The sequence below is a fragment of the Zophobas morio genome, unplaced genomic scaffold (assembly GCF_036711695.1).
Source record: "Zophobas morio isolate AGI-343-1 ecotype UQ-CSIRO unplaced genomic scaffold, CSIRO_AGI_Zmor_V1 ptg000014l, whole genome shotgun sequence".
Classification (NCBI taxonomy): Eukaryota; Metazoa; Arthropoda; class Insecta; order Coleoptera; family Tenebrionidae; genus Zophobas; species Zophobas morio.
In genome coordinates, this window is record NW_026972119.1 from 3,405,479 (window position 1) to 3,430,623 (window position 25,145).

Below are 25,145 nucleotides of genomic sequence, written 5' to 3' on the forward strand. Positions count from 1 at the left end.
CTTCTCTTTGCTTGTTCATATCTCCCAAAACTGTTCAAGAAAAATTACAAAATTTATTTTTTACTTCCCGAGCGTAAACAAAGGCAGTATTGTAGTCGAGTTTATCGGTCGAATCTCTACTTTTACGTTTTCTCGACCTTTCATGACCTCTATAGGACGAAGAAATAGGTCTCCGTCTGTCTGTCTGTCCGTCTGTCTGCCGTCACGGATTTATATTAGACAGATAATCTCCGAAAGTACTGGGCCGATTGTTGTCAAATTTTGTATTTATTTCAAGAATATCATGTAGATGGTAAAACGCTAACCAAAATTTCTCTAATCATGCCCACCATTAATGCGATGACGTCACTTCGAAATTGTACATAGCAAATGGGTTTTAAATTGTATAAAATAACATAGCCTTAAACATGTAGTTTATGACTCCGAATAGAGTTTGTACCCGAAACGTCCAGATTTTTGGAAAAAAAAAACAAAATTATAAAACAACATTTTGCAATTTAGTCTTGAATCTGCTGAAACGAATGCGTTAAAATCTTGCAGATGTTTTAAGGTTATAAAAATCGAAAAAAAAACGAAAGAGATTGCACCAAGATGATGCACTGGACACTTTCAGAATTCGGTGGTTAACCAACTTCTTCTTGCTTTGAACAAGTTGTAACGAAAATGTGCGGTGATAATGGATAATGCACCATAACGTTCGGTGTAGTTGCACAAACCACCTACATTTTACTAAAACAAAAAGTTAAATGTAGGACTACCTGGAGAATCACACTGTGAATTTGATCAATTTTTTTCGAAAAAACAGTCTTCTGAAATGAACAGAGAAAATGATTTTCGACAGACGAGAAATTATGAAAAAGTAGTTATGTGGTCCTTAGATTACCCCCACATTACTGTCAATACAATCCGATTGAAATACCATGGAGCTTTTGGAAATTCTACTACAAAAAGCACATAACTTTTCAGCTTGCATTAAAAAATAAGACTCTTTTCCAAACTACTCGAGAGGTGCAGCAAAATTTTAGTAAACATTGTACAGAACTTCTTTGCGCTAATTGAAAAAAAAAAACACACTAAAAATGTGTCATTTGAGAACATACCACCATTCATTCTTTTATTGGAGGAAGCTGATTTAGATTCAGAATTAGAAAATAATGATAATGAGAACTCAGATTTGTATTTGTCCAACGAAATAATGAAAACTCTTAATACGTAAATGCTTCTTGCCAGAGGGTAGTTGTTTTTTCAAAATGAAAGTACAACAAGTAAGATTTACTTTTAAATAGTAGATTTTCAGCCTGGAGAACACCCGTGAAGAAAATATGATTCTTGTGAAAATAAAGTAGAAAATGATATTTGAACTTTAAATTGTGTTCTCCTGTTGGGCCAATTAAAGGAATGTTTTGCGAGTGAAATGTGCCTAGCATCAATTTTCCAGCAGTATGTCTGCCATTAATAACTAATTATTCTATTAGTATAAACACCCTTCAGTTAGAAAATAATTTCCAGGTAAATGAATATTCAGTAAAGTTATCAAGTTCCGAATGTTTAATTAATTAGTTTAATAATAACAATAGTTAATTGGTTAGGTTTCTAGGTAATAACACGAATCGACAAAAAGAATTTCAGTCTTTCTCAAGAAACTTGACCTCATTAGTGTAGATTTCCAACCAAGTCACTACATTTCCATGGCTTAGTGCGTTCTAAAAGAACATGAATGCTTTATACCAAGAAAGAAATAAAAACGCGATCAAAGAGGCGAATTTTTGAAGATTCGTCTTTGACAAGACTTTCGTTTTGTCAGGTTACTGTCAATTTGAAAGTTTGAGTTGAAAATGCAACGATCAAGGATAAACTTTCAACAATCCAGAGACAGTTTTGATCGTGTTTTTTCTGCTGTCTCAGTGTAACTAACGTTTGAAAGTCGCAGAAACAATTGTTATGTATGTTAACATTTTCAGGAGATTTGTGTATGACAGTTGATAAGCTACATTCACTGTGATAGTACATACTGATAATGTAGGTTAACAGTATCTTGTGTCAGTTTTCTGTCAAATTGAATAATGAAATCTATGAAGTATATCAAATATCCATGACAGTAACCTATGGCTGTTAAACTATCAACTTCTCCAGAAAATGCAGTTGTCGATAAGTATTTCACCTTTGCTCTTATTTCTAAGAGGATAACTTTCATTTTGTAAAAAGGCGGCATTACCGTCACATGGTTCTTTTAGGGCCTGAACTGTGTTTATGTTCAGTAGTTTGAAGATTTATTTGGTAATAGGTACACCTGAGTTTGGGCCAGTTGTTTTTATTTCGACTAACTGTTGTTGTGTCTATAGCATTTTGGTACATTAAGTGTGTACAGTACTATTAGTTATTTGTCTGCAATAATTTTGTAAAAGAATGAAGGGTGGTATATAGAGATAAAATAATTTTCCGCTTTTCTCAAAATAACTTAAAATAATTCAGTACAGTTTGGCTTATGCATGATTTGTGGATAAGATAAGATATGTTTATTACGTGTTACAAAATTTTACACCAAAAAAAAACAGCAGAACAATATCTACGAAATAGCTATGTTATTAGAACAGTTTTATGGTGTGATGATATATTTCCCATTCAAACTCCTGCTTTATTTAACGCTAAAGTTTATGCATCCCTGTTATTCACCCGCCCTCTAATTATTATTATAAACACCATGAAACTACATTATTGACATCAGACATCGTTATAGGCAACAGAAACTTAATAATAGATTTCATTAGCACATCATTGACCCCATCTGTTTTTGTTATCTGATTGTATAGAAGTTTTCAAAATGTCAGTCAGTGCAGATGAAGGTAAATAACAGTGCAAACAGTTTTTGTCTAGAAATTTTCGAAAACGTGTTAAAAAATGAAATACGCTATTTTTGTAGACACACATTTAAGTGGCATTTTCAAACAATAATCAGTAGGAGTATTATAATTACGTGTGAAAAATTACTCTCCAATTCCCATCACTGCAAATAAAAAACATTGATTCATATATATTTAGAACTTAGGTATATTATAATTTATGTATGGTAAAAATATGGTAAATAAATAAATGGAAATAATTATGTCATATAAGATTCCTCTGTGCAATGTCTTGATGTGAATTTTTGACAAGAGAATTTAAATCATAAAGTTCTTTCTGGCTTCAATGATGTATTGGGTGTCTAATTAAATACTAGTCAAGAGTGTGTTTTTCGTTTTGTTTTTTCTATATGTCGTTTCCAAAATGAATTTCGAAAGCTGTAATCCGTTTGTTATATCGACTGTTGTGAATTAACAATTTTTAAACTGAGTTTGACATCGATATGACAATTACCTCGAACGCAATAACAAACACTACAACATACGGAGGAAACAGTAAATTAGGAGGTGGCCCTCTTGACCAGATTTTTAATTAGACACCGTGTAGTCCACACAGCTCGTTAATCCAAGAGCTAGCCTGGTATAAAATAAACATAAATATGAAAAGGAATTTGCAGATTCTTAATCGAAAAAATATAGAAGATATCTTTATCAAATTTAGAATCTGTTATGCGCAAAGATATGAACATCACATTACGACTATTACGAGGGGCAGAAACTGTGGAAAATGCCGTCTTTCTAGAAAATATATATGCGATTTATAAAAGAAATACGGACTATTAATTAACATTATTTATGTAATAATAGAAAATAAAATGCAAAAATAGAATTAAATCGTATACTTTGTAGATAAATGTAAAGACTCAAAGCTCAGGTAATTTCTCAGTGTATATTGCCATATCCACTCATGATAAATTCAGAATCGGAAAATATTAAATATAATTTAGTGCATAAAAATAGGAGACAATTTTATTTAATTCCTAAAGATTCACCTTTTAATAAAAATTTTACTGTGAAATTAAATCCCTAACATTAATCATGTCTGATGACGATATGTAAGCGATTACATGTACTAAAATCTCTAATACTTTTACTTGTAACGACAGCTGCGGGACGTGTTGGAATAAAACCTTATTAAGAATATAACGGGTGTCCCATAAAAAATATATTTGAAGTAGGCCTTGGAGTTATTATTTACCAGGACAATTCTGTACCTGAGAGCGCAAAGTGCATAACTCCATTTTTACATAAAATTGGATAAACAGGTATTTTTTGCTATAAAATGTTGACGCTTCTTTATCTAATTCAGGTATTTACAATTTTTTATTTGTTATATTCAATATTTTGTATTATATATTTAGAATAAGATAATAATTTGTCTGGTATGTAAAACGAGCCACAAATAATTGCTCTCACTGAAAACTGACAATTTGGAGTTACGCACTTTGCTCTCGCAGGTACAGAATTATTTTCAGACACGAAGTGGGCAATTGAATATACTTTAAAGCGTGAATGGTTTCATCATTATTATTTTAAATGCAGTCGGATTGACAGATATTTATCATGTGACTTGACAGCATTTCCTAGACTTCCGTAAAATTTTTCACGGTTTATGTGTTAGGAAACATAGATGGAGTGCGTGTACGGCGGTAGTCTGCGCGACTGCGCCAGCGATGACGTAGCCATGACGAAGACGAACGTCACACTAATGGCTGGTCGGTTGTCCGCGCGCGTGTGTCCAAGTTCACTGTAATGTATATTTACTTGTGTTTGTATAATAAATGTGTTAACTGTTGTTCGTGTTTTCGTTCCAAGTACCTAATATAACTAACATGATGTTTATTTCATCTTCTGCTTTATTTGCGTAGGAAAAATCAGTTCGTTTTGAAACTAATGTGTGAGTGTTTGCTGTTTACGACATTTTTATTAAAAATGGCTTTTCCTGAACGACACAAAGAATTCATAGTAATGTTTTTTTTTTATCGAAACAGGATAAAAGTAGATGAAACTTGGTAGCATTTAATTGGATTATGTATGGAAGAGTTTCGAGAAGAATTAATTGATTTTGCGGTGCAGTGTATGCAGTTTCGACAAACTTTACGCGTCTGTTTGAAAAATTTTCAAGAAAATGGATCGAACTAACTCCAAAACATATTAAGTTATTAAATAGCGAGAGAAGTAATGGGAGAAACTCCTATCCGTCATTTCTCACAACTTGGTTTGTTTGTTGGTATTTCTAATATGATTCTAAAGAAAGATATTCATTTGTTTCCCTATCGTCTCGCATATTTACATGAATAACAATAACTGATTTTTCTCAAAGGTTCAAAAACTGTCAATGGTTTCTAAATACATATTCTAATTCCGGATGACCATTTCAAAAAACGCTTTTCAGCGATATCCGAAGCATACTTTCATCTTAATGGCTATGTAAACGGACCAAACACATGCATGTGAACTTCAGAAGAACCACACTTTTTCATTGACTCGTTCCAATACCCTCAGAAAGGAAATAGTTTCTTAGTGTTTTGATAATAAGATAAATGAGATTTTTAGGAAAACATAATGCTGCAAGATATCGGGACGAAATTTTAACAAGTGGCCGCCTAGAATGCCTAGATCATGTCATATCACTTTTTGCCACTTCGTCTTGTGGTCACATAAAAAATCCAATTTATGACTTGGAAGAATTGTGGAATAGAATAACATACAAAATGAATGAAATTAACAATAATGCAGGTGTTTTAGAAAATGTGGCCAACGTAGTAACCCGAAGGGCTAGGTTGTGTTTACAAGAAAGAGGATTCCATTTCCAACATTTGAAATTTAATGTTAAAATTGTTTTATAATTCAAAATGTAACAGATATCAGACCCTACAGAAGGTTCGACTGCAGATATTTTCTTATGGCTGTTACAGAAAATTTCTATAAAGGGATCTATTCTTAAATTTTCAAGGGGAGTATATAACAGTCATCTTCGAAATTTTGATAAGATTCTAACCGTGTTGTAGGAATTACAGGACATTAACGAAGATTTCTTACGTAAAAAAATTGAACAAATTAATGTCTATTAAAAAATTGTTCTGAGTTCTCTCCGTGTTATGCATTTATCTTTTAAATTTGCATGGTAACCCAGAAGTGGTAGAGAATCGGAAGTTTATTACTTAGGCGACTAATATAAACAGAGCTACTTTACTTTTTGGATTGAAGTGTCATATCTCCTAACCTTTCTTCGAAGTCCTTGTGTGTTTACCTTAGATTTTATTTAATGAAGCACCTTTATTAGCCAGCGGAGTTCTTCTTATATCTGATCAGTGATCAAACTACCTTAACAATAAGATGAGATAACTATTTGTCACAATTATAAAGACTACTGAAGCATGAGGGAATGAATACTTTAAACATTTATGAAGTGAGATGAGATTGGCTTTCAAATGTCGCATAATAGCCTTTCTTATACATTCTCTTAATTGAACGTCAAAGTAGACTTCCGATTTTGTTACAAATCGTTCAGGGTTTTGATACAGCAACAAAAGCAACAGTTTTCTAACCTCAGAAACGTAAAATCTGCATACCTACGAAAGAAAGTTTATTAAGTTTCAATGCTACATTATTGTTCAATATTATTACATTTTTAAATTTTTTGTTGTTTTTCAATAAAGTAATGTTTCATCATTATTTTTTCAAATTTAACTAGGAATTCTTACATGTGGTCGCCTACAAAATGCTGTATGCACCACGGCCAAAGAGAACTTCTTCGGCGTCAATCTGATCAAACTTCAGATTGGCCGTAAAACTTCTTCTTTACGGTCTTGGTACATGAATAACTATTATCGGTTATCTTAAAGAGAACTCAAAAATTAATCTATAAACTGATTTATTTGAGCAATTATGTTAAATAATTAATCATCCTGAAATTTATTACCTAAACACAATTATACAAATGTAAAAAACTGTAACTACTCAAAATCTCTTTCTTTGTTCTAAAAAGAAAAACATTTGTAGACCTACATTAAAATTAATTTAAATAAGGGTTGTTATCAAACTCCACAATGAACAATAGAAAATAATTAATCTAATAATATTATTAAGCCTAACTTAATTTGAAGTTTCTAGGCCAGAATTTTCAAAGAGAAAAATAATTCAGGAAAATTACCTCGTGTATTGGTATTCCTCCATTTTCCCCTATACACCAACTTCCATTTACAATTACATGAACTACTCCTATATGCTCAGTTAAATACATAGTAACTAAAGAGTTGCTTGAATAATCATTTCTTGGTTGGTAATACCGAACTACAATAACGCACTAACTACAAGTTGTCGAGATTAATGAAAATGTTGGGAGTCTTTCCAGTTGCTTGAATGTGTAACGAAATTACGCAAAATAATTAATTCAAACAACTGTTTACCGCATTACCCGCCGCAATTGTTTATTTAGGTTATATCATATGTTTCCATCAACCTAAAACTGAGCTTTAAACTGTAAAACATAGTAAACATCACCGGCAGAATGTTTTTATAAGGATTAAATCATCATAAGCGCTGAATTTGTAACTGATGATACAAAACATCGTTGAGAGCTGAGAAATAGGAGCGCTTGGTAGGTAAATGCTTTCAAGCCATTAAACTTGAAAACTTTTACAGGTAGGAATATACTTTAATGCTTTCTTCAATAAAATCACATAACTTGAATAAGCTTAAGACTTGGAAACCTAAAAGCATAAAAACGCTCATAAACATTCAATGTAGCGCTTGAGTGACGTGTGAATAGACCTAATACTGATGGTTTCTACCTTTTCGCTGTGTTACTGTTGCTTACTTTTTGAGAAAGTTTATTTTATGCAGAAATTAATATAACTGCGTTCAGATTTCTTTGTTTTTTCAATCATGCGTATTTTTAGTGTTGATATATTCGGCTTACAAATAATTGAGTTTTGACAGTTCATGAGTCATGATTTGCGTGGTTTACTTCAATACTGCAATATTTTCCATTTGTAAATATAGCTAATATGACGACATTTGAGAATTTCAGTTTGAATTATTTCGAATTTTACCCAGTAAGGTTTAAAAATTGGTACAGTAATTTTTAATATTACCAAAGTGTGTAAGACGTTCCAGTAAAATATATAGTTTTGTCTCCTCCATCACCGTTTCTTGAAAATAGTAGCTACAAAATAATGATGGAACCGAAAAGTACTCACAGATTTTATTCAACCTGATAAACAAACACATTAGAGAAACTCGTGCCATTTACGCTGCCATTTCCGAATAATTCCAGATATGCGGTTGAAGCTATTGTTTAATCTTAACCAAATTTTCATCTTACCTGCACGACATCTATTCAATCTATTATCGTAGTAATATTTCCAATGTGATGGGCGATAATCGAATTACTACGAGTGCCCATGAGTTAACATATTTAATAGAATATTCAAATAAGTAAGCAGTTGTCTGCTTTATTACCATATATGTAAGACAGTTCTTTACGCAAATGGCATAATAAAACAGAGTGCCATTATGAATACTTAGTTCATCGTAAACGATATGACAAACTGCATTTTTATGTAGAGACCATGTATGCACTTAGTTGGCCACGGATCAAGTTCCAGTGGGTACCTCTTGGATTATTAATATCTATAACGGTTAATTGCATGACAATGAGGACTATTTTGATTATTTTATTAAAACTTTTGTATTTTCTGCTGTAGTTGTTATCACTGTTGAAATTAGGTATATCAGATAGTTGTTACGGTTTTGTTAGTAAATGACGGTGTTTATACTTGAAGAGATTTGGAGATCCTAATGTCAGTTGTGGTAATTTTCTTTTGTCCAGTAAAAAAACAGATTTTTTCAACGCTATTTTCGCAATTTGCAAATGATGGATAAGCAGACAGTTTTAGTGAAGAAATTGCATCAGAAACAATTAGAACTGCTTAAAAGTCTTACACATTTATGAACTTTTGCGGTATCGGGAAATAGAATAGTGTGGTATGGCAAAACTCGTATGAAGTCTAAATAATGAGGCGATAAACACACCAGAGGAAGTCATTGTACAGCAAGTTATATCAAAAATAGCTGTAACAAACATTATACGGTAATGAATCTGATCAATTGTATTTCTAAAAAATTATTTAATTTGAACCAAAGAAATTTTTGTCACAACGTTTTCAAATTTATTCGTTCACTTTAATCGAAAAAGAAGACCATCTTAACAGCAACATATTTTTAAAGACTGTGATATTATTGAAAGGAGCTTGACAACGGCGAGTTTTTAATTCAAAAGTAAAACGGAGTTAAAGCATTTCGTCGTTTAGTGGATTTTTAAAAGGAATAAGTATGCAGAGAGGCCAACTATCTTAATCTATGCAGTTGCTGGAAATATTACAAGAGCTCAATTCAATTAAATCGAACTATGATGGAAAATAGTTGCTTTAACCACATTTGAAGAGGGAGTAATTGCTGAAATACGTAGCGTAAGTACATCTGGAATGCTCTAATGAACAAGTCATTAAGTTGACTTTTTTTATTAATAGGTATTAGATATCAAGTATGTTTACAATAAACCTAAAATTTTATCAATGACAGCTGACAACGCGGAATGGTACAAAATACCTCACTATTTCGTATAATGTAATTAACGCTTTAGGAGAATTCTGTCAAAAATCATTTATACACAATAACATTGTTTAATAAAACAAATGTGCCACAACGTCAACTTGATGACTTTTTCTGTTGAACCCTCGTTGAATACAGTGCATGCATGATGTCAGGAGTTAACCAATAGATAAATAAATGAAATGTTTCTCATAAAGTTTGTTTTGGAGCTACTCATTTTGTTTATATAGAATAAGAAGTTCAGTATTAGATCATTTGATACATAGTCGGTGGTCGGTGTAGATATTTGCGATAACAAATTAGTCTAAAGCACTTTACGAGTAGACCGATCTTCCCTCGCCTTCATGTACAATTGGTTCCAACAAGTCCAGTTTCTGAAATAAATGATAAAATTTGATTCTGGGAATTTTATTTTTTAACAGTCCCCTATAAGTTAAAGTAAAAACAGAAACTGATTATTATTATTAAATCGTAAAGAAAGGGGGATGCTATGTATATATTTTGAGTGAAAGTTTTTTCATGAAACCTTATGATGTTGTCATCAAATTTTAGTGTGGACAATTTTGAAAGGTAAGGTGTAATTCTAATGACACAGTTTTCCCAGAATTTCAAACGAAGAAGAAGAACAAGAAGAAAAAGAAGAAGAAGAAGAAGAAGGCTGTGTGTGTCCATTGCGGTGCATTTAAGTTGGCTGAAGAAACGCCTGGATTGTGCTGTCTCAGTGGAAAGGTTAAATTTCCACTGGTGCTTCCGCCACCTCAGCCACTGCGTTCATTGCTTCACGGCGAAACTCAAGAATCACGACATTTTCTTTTGAACGCTCAAAGGTACAACGTATGTTTCCAAAAAACTTCATCAATTCGACATTCAAAGTAATTTTTGTTAATAAGAGAGTAACCTTCATTTTTGGTGATCATAAATCACTAATTACCACTTTTTTTTTTCGATCCAAGGACAAATTCACCATAGAATTGGATCATTGCAACTGGTAGAAGGCGCACAGCATAAATTCTTTAAAATTTACTTCATGGGCAATATAGAGGACCAACTTCATCGGTGTCAAACGATCAATAACGCAATGAAAAGAATTATTCAAAATTTGCAGCAAATACTTCATGAACATCATGCATTGATTCGGTTGTTCTAAACTGCGCTGTTTTGAATTCTCGCGCCTGGAAACAAAACGAAAAATATCATATATCACAAGGTGCTTCAATGAAGATAGTCTACACGAGTACAACCCATTTAGCAAATAGTTTAACAGAAAGTATTGGAAAAATGACACGCGAATCATTTATTAATTTTAAGGCGGTATGAAGTTGGCCGAGTCAGCTAGTATTTTATAAAATTTGATTTTGCGAATTTAATTTTTTTTGTAATCCCCCCATAAATTTATATTTTAGAGGTCATATGAAACGTCGAGAACATATGAAATTAACCATTCGCCGAATATTACAATATTTTCCTTACGTTTGCTAAGTAAAATAATCATCAGCACAAAAAAAGGAAATAAGTGACTTTGGTTAGTTCTTAACAAAATCAGGATATAAACTACACGACATTATCATCTTCAAAATGAGTGTAGTTTATGAATCCGTGTTAAGTTTTTATCCAAAAAGTTCAGATTTTTGTAAAAAAAAATCAAAATTATATAACAAGATTTTGTAATTTAATTTTGAATTTGCAAAACTGAATGCTTTGAAAACTTGCAGATGTTTTAAAGCTATCATAAGTATGGTACATTTTCAATCAAAATAAAATGTGTCAACTATGATGAATCTATAGTTATGGTTAATCATTTCATTCATATTTTTTAGATTTGCTTATACAGTGTGACAGGACTTGTAGGCATTTCGAAGTTACTGCAAGCAGAGTAAATTTTTAATAAAAATATATCTCTTTATCCCCCCCCCCTAAAAAAAAATGGTGGCATCATCTCAAAATTTTACCAAGTAAATCTTATAGAAAATGTGCAAAATGCGATGAGTCCATACTTGTGATTTATCATTGCCTTCATAAAATAATATTTCTAGAATTGGATATAAGGGGTGACTTAAAAGGATAATAAATGAGTCAGTTTATTTATGGGTTAAATCAGGAACTGCAATGCAGTCTTTTCAAAGTTATCACAAGCACAGTAAATTTTTGATCAAAATACTGCTGTTTAACCATCCTATCATCTTTTTTATTAGACAAAATAAATTTACAATAAAATTAATCACCATTCAATTATTAACTGATGATATTTACAACGAGTCACCCGATTTTCTGCAAAATGTGAAAACACGCACAACTTTATTTTTAAATAATGATTAAATAAGAATTATAATACTCCTATTTAGTAATCTTCGGAACATTTTGTTCGATTGTGCCTTAATTAATTTTTACATTCCTCCAATATATGAACATAAACACTTCAAGTTATTGCTCGGACGCCATTTTTACTTACTGAGCCAAGGAGATATAGTAATTGAGTCTATCGGGGAACTTGGTACTTGCATACTGCCTCGATATTTCATGATCTCTAGATGGGGTCGTAGCTAGGCTGAGCCTCCGCTAGAGAAATGTCTGCCTCCCCTCGACCTAGACAAGTTCCAATTAACCAAATGGGAGTTACAATAAAAGCACTAGAAGTCTGGACCATTGCACTGTGATGCGGTTATTAAAATTAGTAGAAAATGTCGTTTAGTTTAGTTTCTCTGCTTCACTCTCACGTGTAGACACTCTCGACAAGCGTTATCCCAATTTGCCTTAAATAACGAGTTCTTATAAATGCTTTGCAGTTCAGTTGCACCTCTGCTACTACAGATGGCGGACGTGATCAAATTGTTTCGTTATTTTATTGATTAAATCAAGATTCAAGAACGACTCATTCTATTTTCTCGAAAATTTGATAATTCAGTACCGTTATTATTATTATTACACTGGATCTATTCAAATTGAAATGTGCTCTTGCAAAAATGTTGATGACGTCAGCACAAAATTTTGTAATGGAAAAACTCACTTAAAACAAACGTGTAGTACGCTTCTTCAGTTTTACTTGAACATCACACATGTATCTTTATTTTAACTTATAAGGGTTATCATAAAAAAAATAAAATACGCAGAAGTATATCTTATAATTTTTCGAAACGGCTGGATTTTATGGGCGAGGGAAGTTCTGTGGAAGTAATCGTCGACCAATCTTTAAATATTTAATAAATATATTTATTTCCTTTTTTGCACAGTTTGTTTTTAGCTTTGGTATCATGTGTAGAATGAAATAAGCTCTCAAGATAGAGTTCACTCGACCCTCCATGCTATTTATAATTTGTTAGCTGTGTCATATTTTTGAGATTTTAATATCACAGCGCATCGCTATGACGCATCATTTGATTATTATTCATCCATACGTTTTAAATGTCAAAGCTGCACCTTTTGTGTTTTGAAATTTATCCTACACAAAAATCCACGACCTTATATTTTGAGAACGGATAAAGATATTGAAATTCTGTTAACGCCACTTGAAGGGGAAGCTTAATTTACCACATTTTTTTTTTAATTGCAAAGTACATATTTTTTAACAGATTTTGATATACCATTAAATATATATGATTACAATGATGCAAAACACTCCTATGTGTTGTATTCGTCTTAACTTAAAAATATATAAATTAAGAGATATTTCGAATTACCATGTATATTGTCACAGATACAAATGTGGAAACACAATTACATTATTATTGTTAATGTTTAACGTCAGAAATCTTGAACTAGTGCAACGTTTCTTTGCTGCCTGTCGAAAATAGTTCAGTTTTTAATTAAAAAAATATATATTTATTATGGAAATCGATAATAGACACCCTACGGAATGGCCAGCTGGCAGCCCAGTTTCACGGTCCGTAGATTTATTGTTGTGAACTTACATTTAAAATTTGTGACCTTTGCCTGATTTAAGAAAAAAATGGGTATATTGTTGGAGCCTTTTTAACGCGTGATTAGGTTATTAATCGCGATGTTTTCTGTTTATTGTGAAGGACGACAATTCTAACATAGAATTAAATGGGTGTTTTCGAAACAAATTTTACTGGTTCATTTCATTCAATTATTTTTTTTTATTTTTATAAGTTTTCAATATGTATTATTGTAACTGTAATTTAATTATCTATCAAAATCCGTCAAAAAATATCTACATTGCAAAAATATGGGTTTATGTCACGACGCCGACATTATAAATTAAGCTTCACTTTTCAAGCTAAAAACAATGGCGGTTACAGAATTTCTATATCTCTATCCATTTTCAAGATATTAGGCGGCGGAATTTTATCGGGGATACCTGTGTACACATTTATAAGAAATTGTCCTTATGTTGTTCGAACTAATACATAATAGTAAACATCAAATAGCCAAAAGCACAAACTCATTTTCACAGCTTGGAAGCTGCAAGCAGCGTCTTACAATCAGATTTGAGTGTCAAAGCATTCCTTTTTTTAACGACTAGGGAAGATTTGCCATTATTAAATGGAAAATTGTACAATAGAAGGAAGCCGTATGCAATGTTACACAAACATATGTAACGAAGGATACGACATTACGCCCGCACATTTTCTAAAAATAAATAAAACATAAAATGTGGAGGGCGGAAGGTGAAAATTCGAATTAAACTTTGTCAACAGTATTTACTTTATTCTACTGTACATATACAAACAAATGAAAGGAAATACTTCATGAGCCTACCACAGAAAATTGTACATATTTTTAGTAAATTGTTGTAGACTTCAGATTTATATATAAAAGTGTTAAGTTGTCCATATTAATTACCAGCGTGGTGCCAACGCAGCAAATAAAGAACTTACTGAAAGCGAGCGAAGCTCCTGGCAGAATTTATGGAACTAAATATCTACCAGAAGCAGAATCAGCGACGAAGTTTAAGTATGTAACGTACATAAGTGTACAATACTTTATACATATTACGACACTTTTAGCTTATAGAAGGGCTACTAAGTATATAAACTTTAAAAACTCTTGTTTTTAACAGGAAAATATTCGTTCTATGATCGGAAATTACAGTTTTTTGTGTTCTGAATAAGTTAATCCTCTTTATCGTTTTTCTAACATCATTACTAACTAGTTTGGATTGGTTTAATAATAATTTTATTGTAGCTTAATAATACCTAATAATAATAAAATAATTTGCAATTAGCAAAATATAACAGGCACTATGAGACAATTGTAAGAAAGACCTTACCTGACACCAAATACTTCTGGAAGAATGTTAGGAAAATGTCAGTTTTTGATTATACATTTGTTGCTTCAATTTACAATGAAAATTACATATGTTTTAACAGTAAACAAGTGAATATATCAAGAGTATTAATAACGGGAGTCATGAGATAATGCACATGCACATCACCTGGTTTACACTTCACCCCACAGAAGGGGAGATTTCCTATGTTTGAAAATGTTATTATTACAAAATTATCAACAACGCATTACCACAAAATCTCTGCATACAAAGTTGCAATTAATGATTTATTTGTGTATTCATTATTACCTACTTTCACACAAAATAAATGTAAGGAATTTCGGATTTCACAGTTTGAAATTGAAGTTAAAGTAAAATTTTCTCAAAGTTAAATTTGATGGTTATGTAGGGAACTCATGTAACAAAAAGTTCAAAGAATAAAGCTTTTTGTTATAACAAGCTGTTGGATATTTCAAACCAAATCTTTTAAGCCACCAAAAATATCCTCATTAAACGAAGTGAATTCGATATTTTCTGCGCAACGTTTGTTAAAAATAATCAACACTATTATCACGGGTGAGCATCGTTAAATTATGGACTTTCCAGGACATCCTAGGTTAAGTGAATTCACATTTAACAGCCACGCCCCCAATTAATAATAATAATAATTTGCAATATCGCTAAATCTATACAGTGATCACTTATAATAAATAAAACAGAAACAAGCAGGGTTCAGTACACGATAAACAATTACACCATTTTATCATTAAACTCAATAAAAAAATAAGTAATTTACAATTAAATTTTATGCCGTGTTGTAGTTAAATTGCAATTTTTATAGCTCCATAATCATTACTTTAAATTAAATTCTCCAACACAAATTAATGTTGCAAACAATTGAGAAAAACAAGAATGTCCCACTTACCCAATTGGAGCAGAATAGAGCTCTTGCAGTTGCAACAGCTGATACAAAGTGCACAACGAGAAAGCTCCTGGAGAGCGCTATCAATAAATCGGTAAATGAGATTGGAGCGTCGCGACGCGAGATGCAATCACACCGGAACGTCGCCAATGACTACGGTATCAAGCGTCTCGGCGCTGGACCATAATGAAAGCTCCATGGAGCTTGCGCGAGCTTTGCAACAGTCATGCAGTAGAGGTGTGTGCGAGTTTTCTGATCATGACATATGTTTTGAACATGAAACTTACTTGTCGGCTATGTTACATAACGTGTTATTTATTGTGTCGTTATATGTTAGGAGCTTTTATTTTTATGGGAGTTCACAGAAAAAACGCGTGTTCGAAAACATATGTAAAAAATCGTCTTTCTTGCGAAAATCAGTCGAAAATACGATTCCGTGAGAGCAGATCGACAGAAGAGCAACTTATTCTTAAGAAAAAATACGCAATAGAGGAGAATTTTATTGTTATTTTAAGCAGATGTTGGTTCCACGAAATATAATGAAATTTATTTTTATTAAGTCAATGAAATTTGGGAATTCGAACTTTTTTAGACAATGAGTGCAGAAGTTAAAATCTTTTAATGTTAGCGGCTTTAATTACGCCATTATGAAAAATGTTTTACCTATACAGATATATGTCGATTACGTATATTTGTAAACAGAAGTAGTAAAATTTACATACCTAAAAATTTCGACAAAAATAGCCTAAATCGGCATTAAAATCACATTTTATTAAATGATTTGTTTCTGTGTAGACAATATCGAATGCATTGAACATCTAGTGATTAAAGTATAATTGTAATACTGATAATAATAATGTTAAACCAAAAATTATATGCATACATTTATTGTATGAATTTTGATGATTTGTTAATCTAAAATGCATCTACAAGTATTTTTCCTTGGCAATGCTATTGTTGCTACATTTGAAGAAAAACTGAAGTTCATTCATATAATGTTGATTCGAAAGAACGGAGGCAAAAAAGTGGATATGGATTATTACGCACGGTAAATTTGGCACAACAAAAATATTACACTTGACGATACAAAATGAAATACGTATTAGCTACTTCTTAATGACTAATGAGGGAGCAAAATGATCCTTTGCATAATAAGAATGCTGATTTTTTTGAGAATCATCAAAGAATTTTTCAAAAAATTATTCATAGAGACATATATTTTTATAACTCTGCATTTCAATAACAAAATAATTTTGTCGAATAAGTCTGTGTTAGCACTGATTTCTTGAATGTGTAATCTCATTTTTCATTAAAAATTTAAATGCTCCATTTTATACATTTTGCTTTGAAGTAAGAACAGTGAATGAAAGTGCGTTAATATTGTAATGACCTTATTTAGTATACATATACGTCTTAAATTGTGTTCGCAAATGCATTGTTTAATGTTGCTCTAAGCAGTAATGAAAAATGTATTCATGAGAGAGAACATTTACAACAAAATGAATGCAATCAAATTCAAAGCACACAATATAAACTCTAACTTAACTTAAGAAATTACAAAGAATATTATCACAGAACGCCGAAAATTCTGGATATTCTTTAGTTGTTTCGTGATAATTGCGCTCTTTGAGAAATTTGTTTTCGTTTTTGCCTTATTCCTTCATACCATGTTGCATCGAAATACTTAGACTAGTGAGTCTATAGTGGGGTAAAATGATGGTAAATCCTGTTCTGTTTGGTGATAACCATAGCTGAAAGTCCTCTGGATTTTAAACTTCAAACATACATCCATCTATTTAGCAAAGATTGAGCTAATACACTTGTCAAGTTCCACTTCAGCTTTTTAACAATTTTCTTAATCAAATCTTCCTAGGGAGGTACGTTTTTTATTTCAAATCGCGCCGCTATATCTAACAAAATGACCGCTTCCACTGTCACTTTCTCTGCTTCACCTAAATTCCATTTCTTGTGCTGTTCAGAACTAATTATACATAATTAGGGTCGCAATCTCGACAGATTCGCCCTCTCATAAGGTGGTACTCCTTTATTGTTATTATTAGCGAGCACTTAATCATTAATAATAATGAATTCTCAGATCAAATTGTAGATAACTTGTTTAAAAACAAAAATCAAGTAACGAACTTCTGAAAAAGTTTATTTTAGAAATAATATTTTTTTAAATAAATTTATCAACAATTCTAAAGATAAATCCCATTTGAATTTCTAGTCTACTTGGTAAATTATGGAGATCGCTCCCCTAGTTGGGAAAACAGAAACGAAATTCGATCAATGACAGAATATCAAAACCCAAAAAAAGCATAGACTATTAATAAAACTAAGCAATGAAAATCATAGAATTAATGGAATGTCCAAAATTTTGCATTTTGTAACGAGGATTCAGAACTAAATGATTCGAATGTTTAAAAATTAATAAGTTTAATAAATTATGTATCTTATTAAATTACCAACCAGAGATTATTAAATATGTAAAATCTCCACGTTCAGTGCTTAAATTCACTTTTGCCCCCATAAAAACTCTTGATTGTTATTATTATAGAATTTCCACATAAAAAAAAGGTGGTGCTCTAAATAGGTACGAGTGCTTACTTGGAATTTTTATTTAACTGGCTGAAATTCTACTTTTTAAATAGTAATAATAATAGTGTTTCATGATATACAGTGGTCCAAAATAAACAGTAACATTAAATGAAAATATCTAACTAGTACTGAGTAACCGCATTAAAAGCATTTTTCAATAGACCGCTTTTAATCTTTTTCCTTAAACATGTTATTGGGTAAGGCAGTAATTTCTTTCGATAACTTACTATAAAACTTAGGACCGTAATGATTTTCGGCCGATCAATTTCTTTTTAAACGCAATTAAGGCTTAGTTAAATTGCTCCTACAGAAATTTTTTACGTATTTCACATTAACATAGCTTGACATTTTTTCTTTTTTTTTTTGGAACAGCATAAATTTGAGGTCTAGTGCATATTTGTATCATCAGAACATTGAAAATAATAAATTACAACCTAATATCATGTTATTGTAGAATGAAGATCAAATTTGGAGGAGCCGAAATTTTAAACCAAATTGGCCTTAAAATTACAATTATTGAACCTACCAGCGTTGTATCATCGTTAGCTTCATGGCACTGACAATATGGTCATTAACATAAATGATAATCACTAAAACGGATATTATTGAATCGGGGTATCTGATCATAAAAGGCACAGAATTTCCATGAAATTAAATGTGCATAAAATCCCAGTGTCCACTTTTAAAAGACGTATGATAAGTCCAAATAGATTCAAGAATTTAACGGGAATTCAAGTTTCATTTGCAAAATATGAACTGAGTATTTATCTACAATGAAAATATAAATCAAAAGATATATACATTGATTCACGTATACATTCAAGGTGTCGGTAAATCTCTGCCTTTCAAAGAGACACGTACAAAATTTGACTCATCACCTATCAAATGGTTCAATGCAAATTAAAAATTTTCTGCCTTAAAAGTAGTTAGTACTCTAATGAATAGTTTAAATGATATAAATGTTTACAATTTAAAAAAATATATATATTACAGACACTAAAAACTCAGTCTTTAATCAATTTATCCAAACCTCGAAAAACAAAACAAGAGATTGTTGGAAATTATGATTATTTGAAAAATTGGTTGAAGGTTATTTCTACAGGATTTTCCTCTCCCCTGAAGTACAGCCCAATAAATCCCATTTAGGGTTGCCAACTAAGATATTTTGACCCGGAGACTCTATCTATCTATGTTAATGCAAACGTTTGGGTTGGCTAAAATCCTCTCCGAAAAAAAAACTGTAGCTTAACGCGCAAAAGTGTGTGCCTTATTTTTTAGAAAATATCGTCGGCGTAATTCTCAAAGTGCGTAACTCGAATTTTTCAGAAATTGAGATTTTATATTATATTTTCGAATGTAAAAATCAAAATGCATAAACCAGACAAGTTTCGCTGCTTTCGGAGTTTGATTAAAATTTTTAAATCTGATTTAGAAAAGATGCAACTCCATTGAGATACTTTTTGAATGAGCAAAATGGGCAACCGATGTGGAAGGACCTACCAATGAGCATAAAAATCCAATGCAACATTACCACGATTGTTTTTAGAGCGCATAAAATTAAAAAGGAAAAAGAGCAAAATTCTCTAATCCTCAAAGCACCAAGAAAAAAACAGAGGAGATTAATACAGTTACAGTGAAGAGCTTTATCACAATAAAAATTATTTGTGGTGTGACATTACTGTAATTTTCGTATAAACTAGGTGAACCGTTCTTGACTTGATTAAAGAAAAACTTCTAACGAGGATGAAAACGAGGTTCGAACCCTTGCTAAGCGGCAAATCGTCATCGTCCGGCGCCTCAACCCAAGCACCTACAATGCAGTTGCAGAAACATGTTTGGAAAGTAATTGTGATTAAAACTAAATCGTTAAAAATTTTGACGGGACGGCATCACGTTGTTGGTGGGGACGAATAGCCAAATTTTGGTTAGCGTTTAAACATCTACATGATATTTCTAATATACATACAAAATTTGACAACAATCGGTCCAATAGTTTCGGATACAGACACCTGACAGACAGACAGACAGGCAGATAGACAAACGCAAACGGAAGAATACTTTTTTTGTATTCGAGAGGTCATGAAACGTGAAGAAAACATAAAAGTGGCCATTGTTGTAATTACCTTTCTTCAGTTCTTCGTAAATAGTCCATATGAATTTAATATTTTTTTTTTTGTAGATATTGCCACTAAATTTATATTGAATTTGACTAACATAAAACTGAACCGTTATGACGTTATTGTACACATCACCAACATACAAACAAAATGTCTTTGTTAATCCTGTCACCGAAACAGATACATTTAACGAAATTATGTCTCTTCCGAATACAAATTCATTCGATATATACGACGTAAATGCAAAATTAATTGCATTACTATTATTAACAAAATTGATAAATCATTGTTTTGCTGAACCCTACTTCCCTAGTCATTAAATTAGCGAATTTACCAATTTTTCAAATAAGTTGATAGGAATCTCATGGCCAGCAATGTAATGAAAAAATATTTTAAAAAATAGTAAAAAAAGAGTACACATTTCTGGGAAATATAATTTACTTATTAAATTCGGACCAGTTTGGATTTACACAAGGTTTCGCTACGGCAATGGCTGCAAGACAGTTAATTACAACAGCGGTTGAAAATCTTCCAATAGGAAATAAAACCACCATGTGATTTAAATAAAGCTTTTGATTCTGTAATTTATGATTTGTTGATAAAGAAAGGTATGCGTCAACACTTGTTATTTGTGAATATACCTTCTCATATTTTTGTGATGCCCTTTTACAGGACGAATAAAAAATTATTGTATGAAGGCGGTTATTTTATTAATTAAATCATAAATTTTATTTTATTAAATTGCTGAAATTCTAGTACTGTCGTTATTAGTATTACAGTGTATCTATCTATTTTATAAAGTATATATTTGTATAAAGGCATGGAAAGGAATATAAAGGTTATGAAACTGGTTCAAATTCAAGACGTAATTACCACTTAATGTTCTTTTTAATTAATTCATAACAATGTGATCGCTAAACGTTAGAGGTGTTAACTTTTACATAGCAAACTATGTGCAGGGTGCATTATTTTCTTCTTTATAACAGTTGTCAACATCAGCACTCCTGATAATCAATATATAGTGCGGTTTTAAAGTCATCCCCCAACTTAGAACTTTGGAACCGCTAGAAGTACAGCTCTGAAATTTAAATGATGCTGATCGGCCTCATAGTGACGCGCTGTAATGCTGAAATTCAAAATTACGACATACAGGTATAAAATTTTAAGTAGCTTATTTCATTCGACACATGAAACCAAAGGTAAAAAAAATCATTATTCCAAAAAAAACAAAATAAATCTCTACTTCGGTCAAAAGGTACAAGGGATGCATTCCAAGCATTTTTTAAACCGAAATTAAAGTAAAGAAATTCTAGAATTAAAACAATTGTCGTTTTAACACCTGTTTTGAAAAAACTGCGCCTGTTACACACGTAGATATTTGCATTTTTTAATAACTTGATACTACTTAACACAACACTTCGGTTTAAAATCAATATGCCACTTTTAGTCCGTCTGACCCAGACGGCTTCAAATTAGAATGTTTTCGATCGTACGAAATTTACTTGATTTGGTGTATTTTCTACTATGCTGGGTAGCATGTTTAATATAATAATAACAATATTGATTCTAGACAGATGATGACTAGAGAGCGGATTTCTGTCGGGCTAGACAAGGCCAAACTCGGTACGGCTCGTACGGGATGGGAATTTATTGCAGTTACCGGCTGCACTTCGTTTATTAGAGATTAGAATAACGCTGCTTCGTTGCACTCTGCTGTTAATTCCAGTTCTCATTTACTTAGCCGTTTGATTAATAAATCGTTAATTGTATTTATGGAATCAAATGACAATTAAATTCAGTGATTACCTATCACCCGCTACTGAGTCCCGGCGATGCAGCGCGTCCCCACCTATATCGTGACGTAGCCCGACAGAAATCCGCTGTCTAATGATGACTTAAATTTAATAAATCTAGCTCGAAGAAGGCCATCACGAAAAATGTATGAGCGATTTAGCAATTTGTCAGTTACACGGTTTCAGGTTAGTTATGACTGTCAGTCAAACTTTACGATCACGGTTTAAAAGTCACATCAATCGAACGAGGATTTGGAGAGTCTAGGCAGACGATTTTTTTATTCCACGTCATGTTCTAATTTGCTCTCAAGTTTGTTTTTTAATATGGTAGATCTCATTTAATGCCGAAGAAAACAATGATGCTCTTATTGTTGTAGTCACATATTGGAAGGCTCACCCGATGAAGTTTCTCAGGCGACTAATATATATAATGAAACGATAAGTAACATAAATAATAAACTTATAGATTAAATGTAACAAAAAGAAATTCTCCAGTAAATAATAGAAAACATTCCTTTGTTTTTTAACTTTTTTAATGTCTATTATTTTAATTTTCTTAATGAGTCTAGTAGTGTACTAAACAAAAAATGAATTTTGGGGTAATAAAAATTTTGTAATGTTCCTATATTCGTAAAATATAATATGGTTATGATGAGTCTAAGGACATGCAATATATTGGACATGCATCCATATATTGAATAAACAATGCATAATATGCACACAACTTTTTTAAAATATATTATCTAGCTAAATATGCAAAACATGCATATGCAAATACTTAATTTGAATATGTCTAATAAAATAAAATGACATTTTTAATTATTTGCTGTTAAAGTAGAGATCTTGTAATGTTTATTTAAAATATAAAAATTCAAATTAAATTAACTTTGTAATAATGCGATTTACACAGTATTTGTACATATTTTAGCTATAATTTTTATTAAACCAATTGGTTGTTAAATATTTTTCCAAATTTTCCATTAAAAATGATTCGCGCCTGTCACACAACACATGTTTTAACATTGAAAACGATATTTCAACATCGACAGAGGTTATTGGAGCAACTTTTAAATTCTCTATTTTATCACATTTACAAATTCTCCTCCCAAAATTTTACTCACAAGCGCCCAAGGTATTAAAATTTACATTTTTTCTAAAGTAGACTTAAATTTCTGAAAAACTTTTTCACCTATTTTACTTTGAACGTTTGATAGTTTTTGATAACAAGTTATTAGTGCTTCAACAGAATCTACCAGTGATAAATGGTTACATCCTAGTTTTAAAATTGTATCAGTAACTATGGAAAAATTTGTTGAAGTAAATGCCAATTGAGATGGCAGTTCTGTTTTAGCAAAAATTATTTTAGATTCTTTAATAGCGATAGCTTCATCTGACAGCTCCTTAACAAAATTCTTAATTGCATTGTAGTTTTCGGAATAAAATATAACTGCATTTAACCATGTTTCCCACCTAGTTACAATAGGTTATGGAGGTGATGGTAAATTGGGCAACACAATCCGTGCCCTAGTAATGAAATGACTCATACATTTCTAAATATAGATCTCATAATTCCTTTGCTCGATAATTATAATTCTAATAGCCATTATTTGCAAGACGAAGGCCCTCTCTACCACTTCTGAAAGTATTCAAAATGCGTTATTTTTTACTTCAACCGACCAAAATGAAACTACTTATTGTTTGCAAACACACTCGTCTGAGATAAGTTGCATTATGGAATTAATGCGGTAGTATTAAAATACCATAATTATCTAACTTATATCAAGTTATTATAATGATTTAGTTTGTTAAGTTTATCGATGTGACTTTTAACTGTAAATGTTGTTAATAATGCAGACGAATATTATTTCTATAGAGAACTATACCATTTACTGGACGCTTCCGTCTTTTGTAACTTCATCATCATATCCAGTTTGGTAGAGATCAAAAATACCTGCACAAATTAAAATAAAACATCGTATATGCCAACGTTATAAAAAATTTCAGCACTAAAGCTGAACATGAAATTAAAACCAATTCCAAAAATATATGGATCTAAGTTTTAATTTAAACAAGAACTACACGACTGGAGTTATGTCTTTTAAGGATCAAGAATATCTGGCCAATTACCGTGATTTAATAATTTAAGGAACCTCATTAGAGATGTAATCAACAGATTTGTTCAAACTGGCAGTCTCAACAAAGGGAAATCTCCTGGAAGACTTTCAGTATCTGAGGAAGTTGTCGATGATTTCAGCAGAATTCGCAAACATCGTTGACACGATTTCCTAAGCAGTCAGGAGTTCCTGTTGCAACATGAAATTTTGAATAATGGGTATTGACGAAAGGATTACAGAAATTTTTGAAATTAAAAATTGAGTAAACATGAACGTCGAACAAAATGGTGAACATTTTCAACATTTACTGTGATGTTTAACCGCAATAAATTTGTTTTTGCTTATTGTAATGAATTCGTTTTATTTTTTAATAAGATATGAAGCATTTAGGCAACCAGTTATATAGATGCGTGTGGTATTTATCGTGCGTCCTTAGGCATTTAAAACTAAGAGACGGCATGTTTTCATGACCTTATTCTACCCTATAATCATTTATAGAAACTCTGTATATTTTGCACATATTATACAAGGAGAATACATATGCTGGTTGTTTCTTGGACTCTCACAATAAAAACTTTTTACCTGTCTGAAAGACAATTTGGGTACTTTTTTGATACCTTTTAAGAGTGACGGACAATTGTTTATACCATTAATTGTTTTGTACAGCAATACTACGGTGGCAAAGTCACGTCGCGATTTCAACGGACTTACATCAAATTCTAGTAAAAGCCTATCATATGGATAACCCCGTACCGGATAGGCACCGTGTTTCTTAAAATAAAGAAGTTTACAAAATTTGCGTTGTATTCTTTAAATTTCTGCGATATGTACTTTATAGAAAGGGTTTGATGGTATACAG

General features: G+C 31.6%; 1 protein-coding gene across 2 annotated transcripts in view; it reads right to left on the reverse strand.

The window, feature by feature from the left end:
• Positions 1-15,804, reverse strand: part of LOC135129199 (C3 and PZP-like alpha-2-macroglobulin domain-containing protein 8) — a 331,377-nt gene extending 315,573 nt beyond the window's left edge. For both annotated transcript variants that reach the window (XM_064056315.1, XM_064056316.1), the window contains exon 1: positions 15,668-15,804. The gene's annotated coding sequence lies outside the window, so the exon portion shown is untranslated. The remainder of the gene's footprint in view (positions 1-15,667) is intronic.
• Between the last annotated feature and the right edge of the window lie 9,341 nt (positions 15,805-25,145).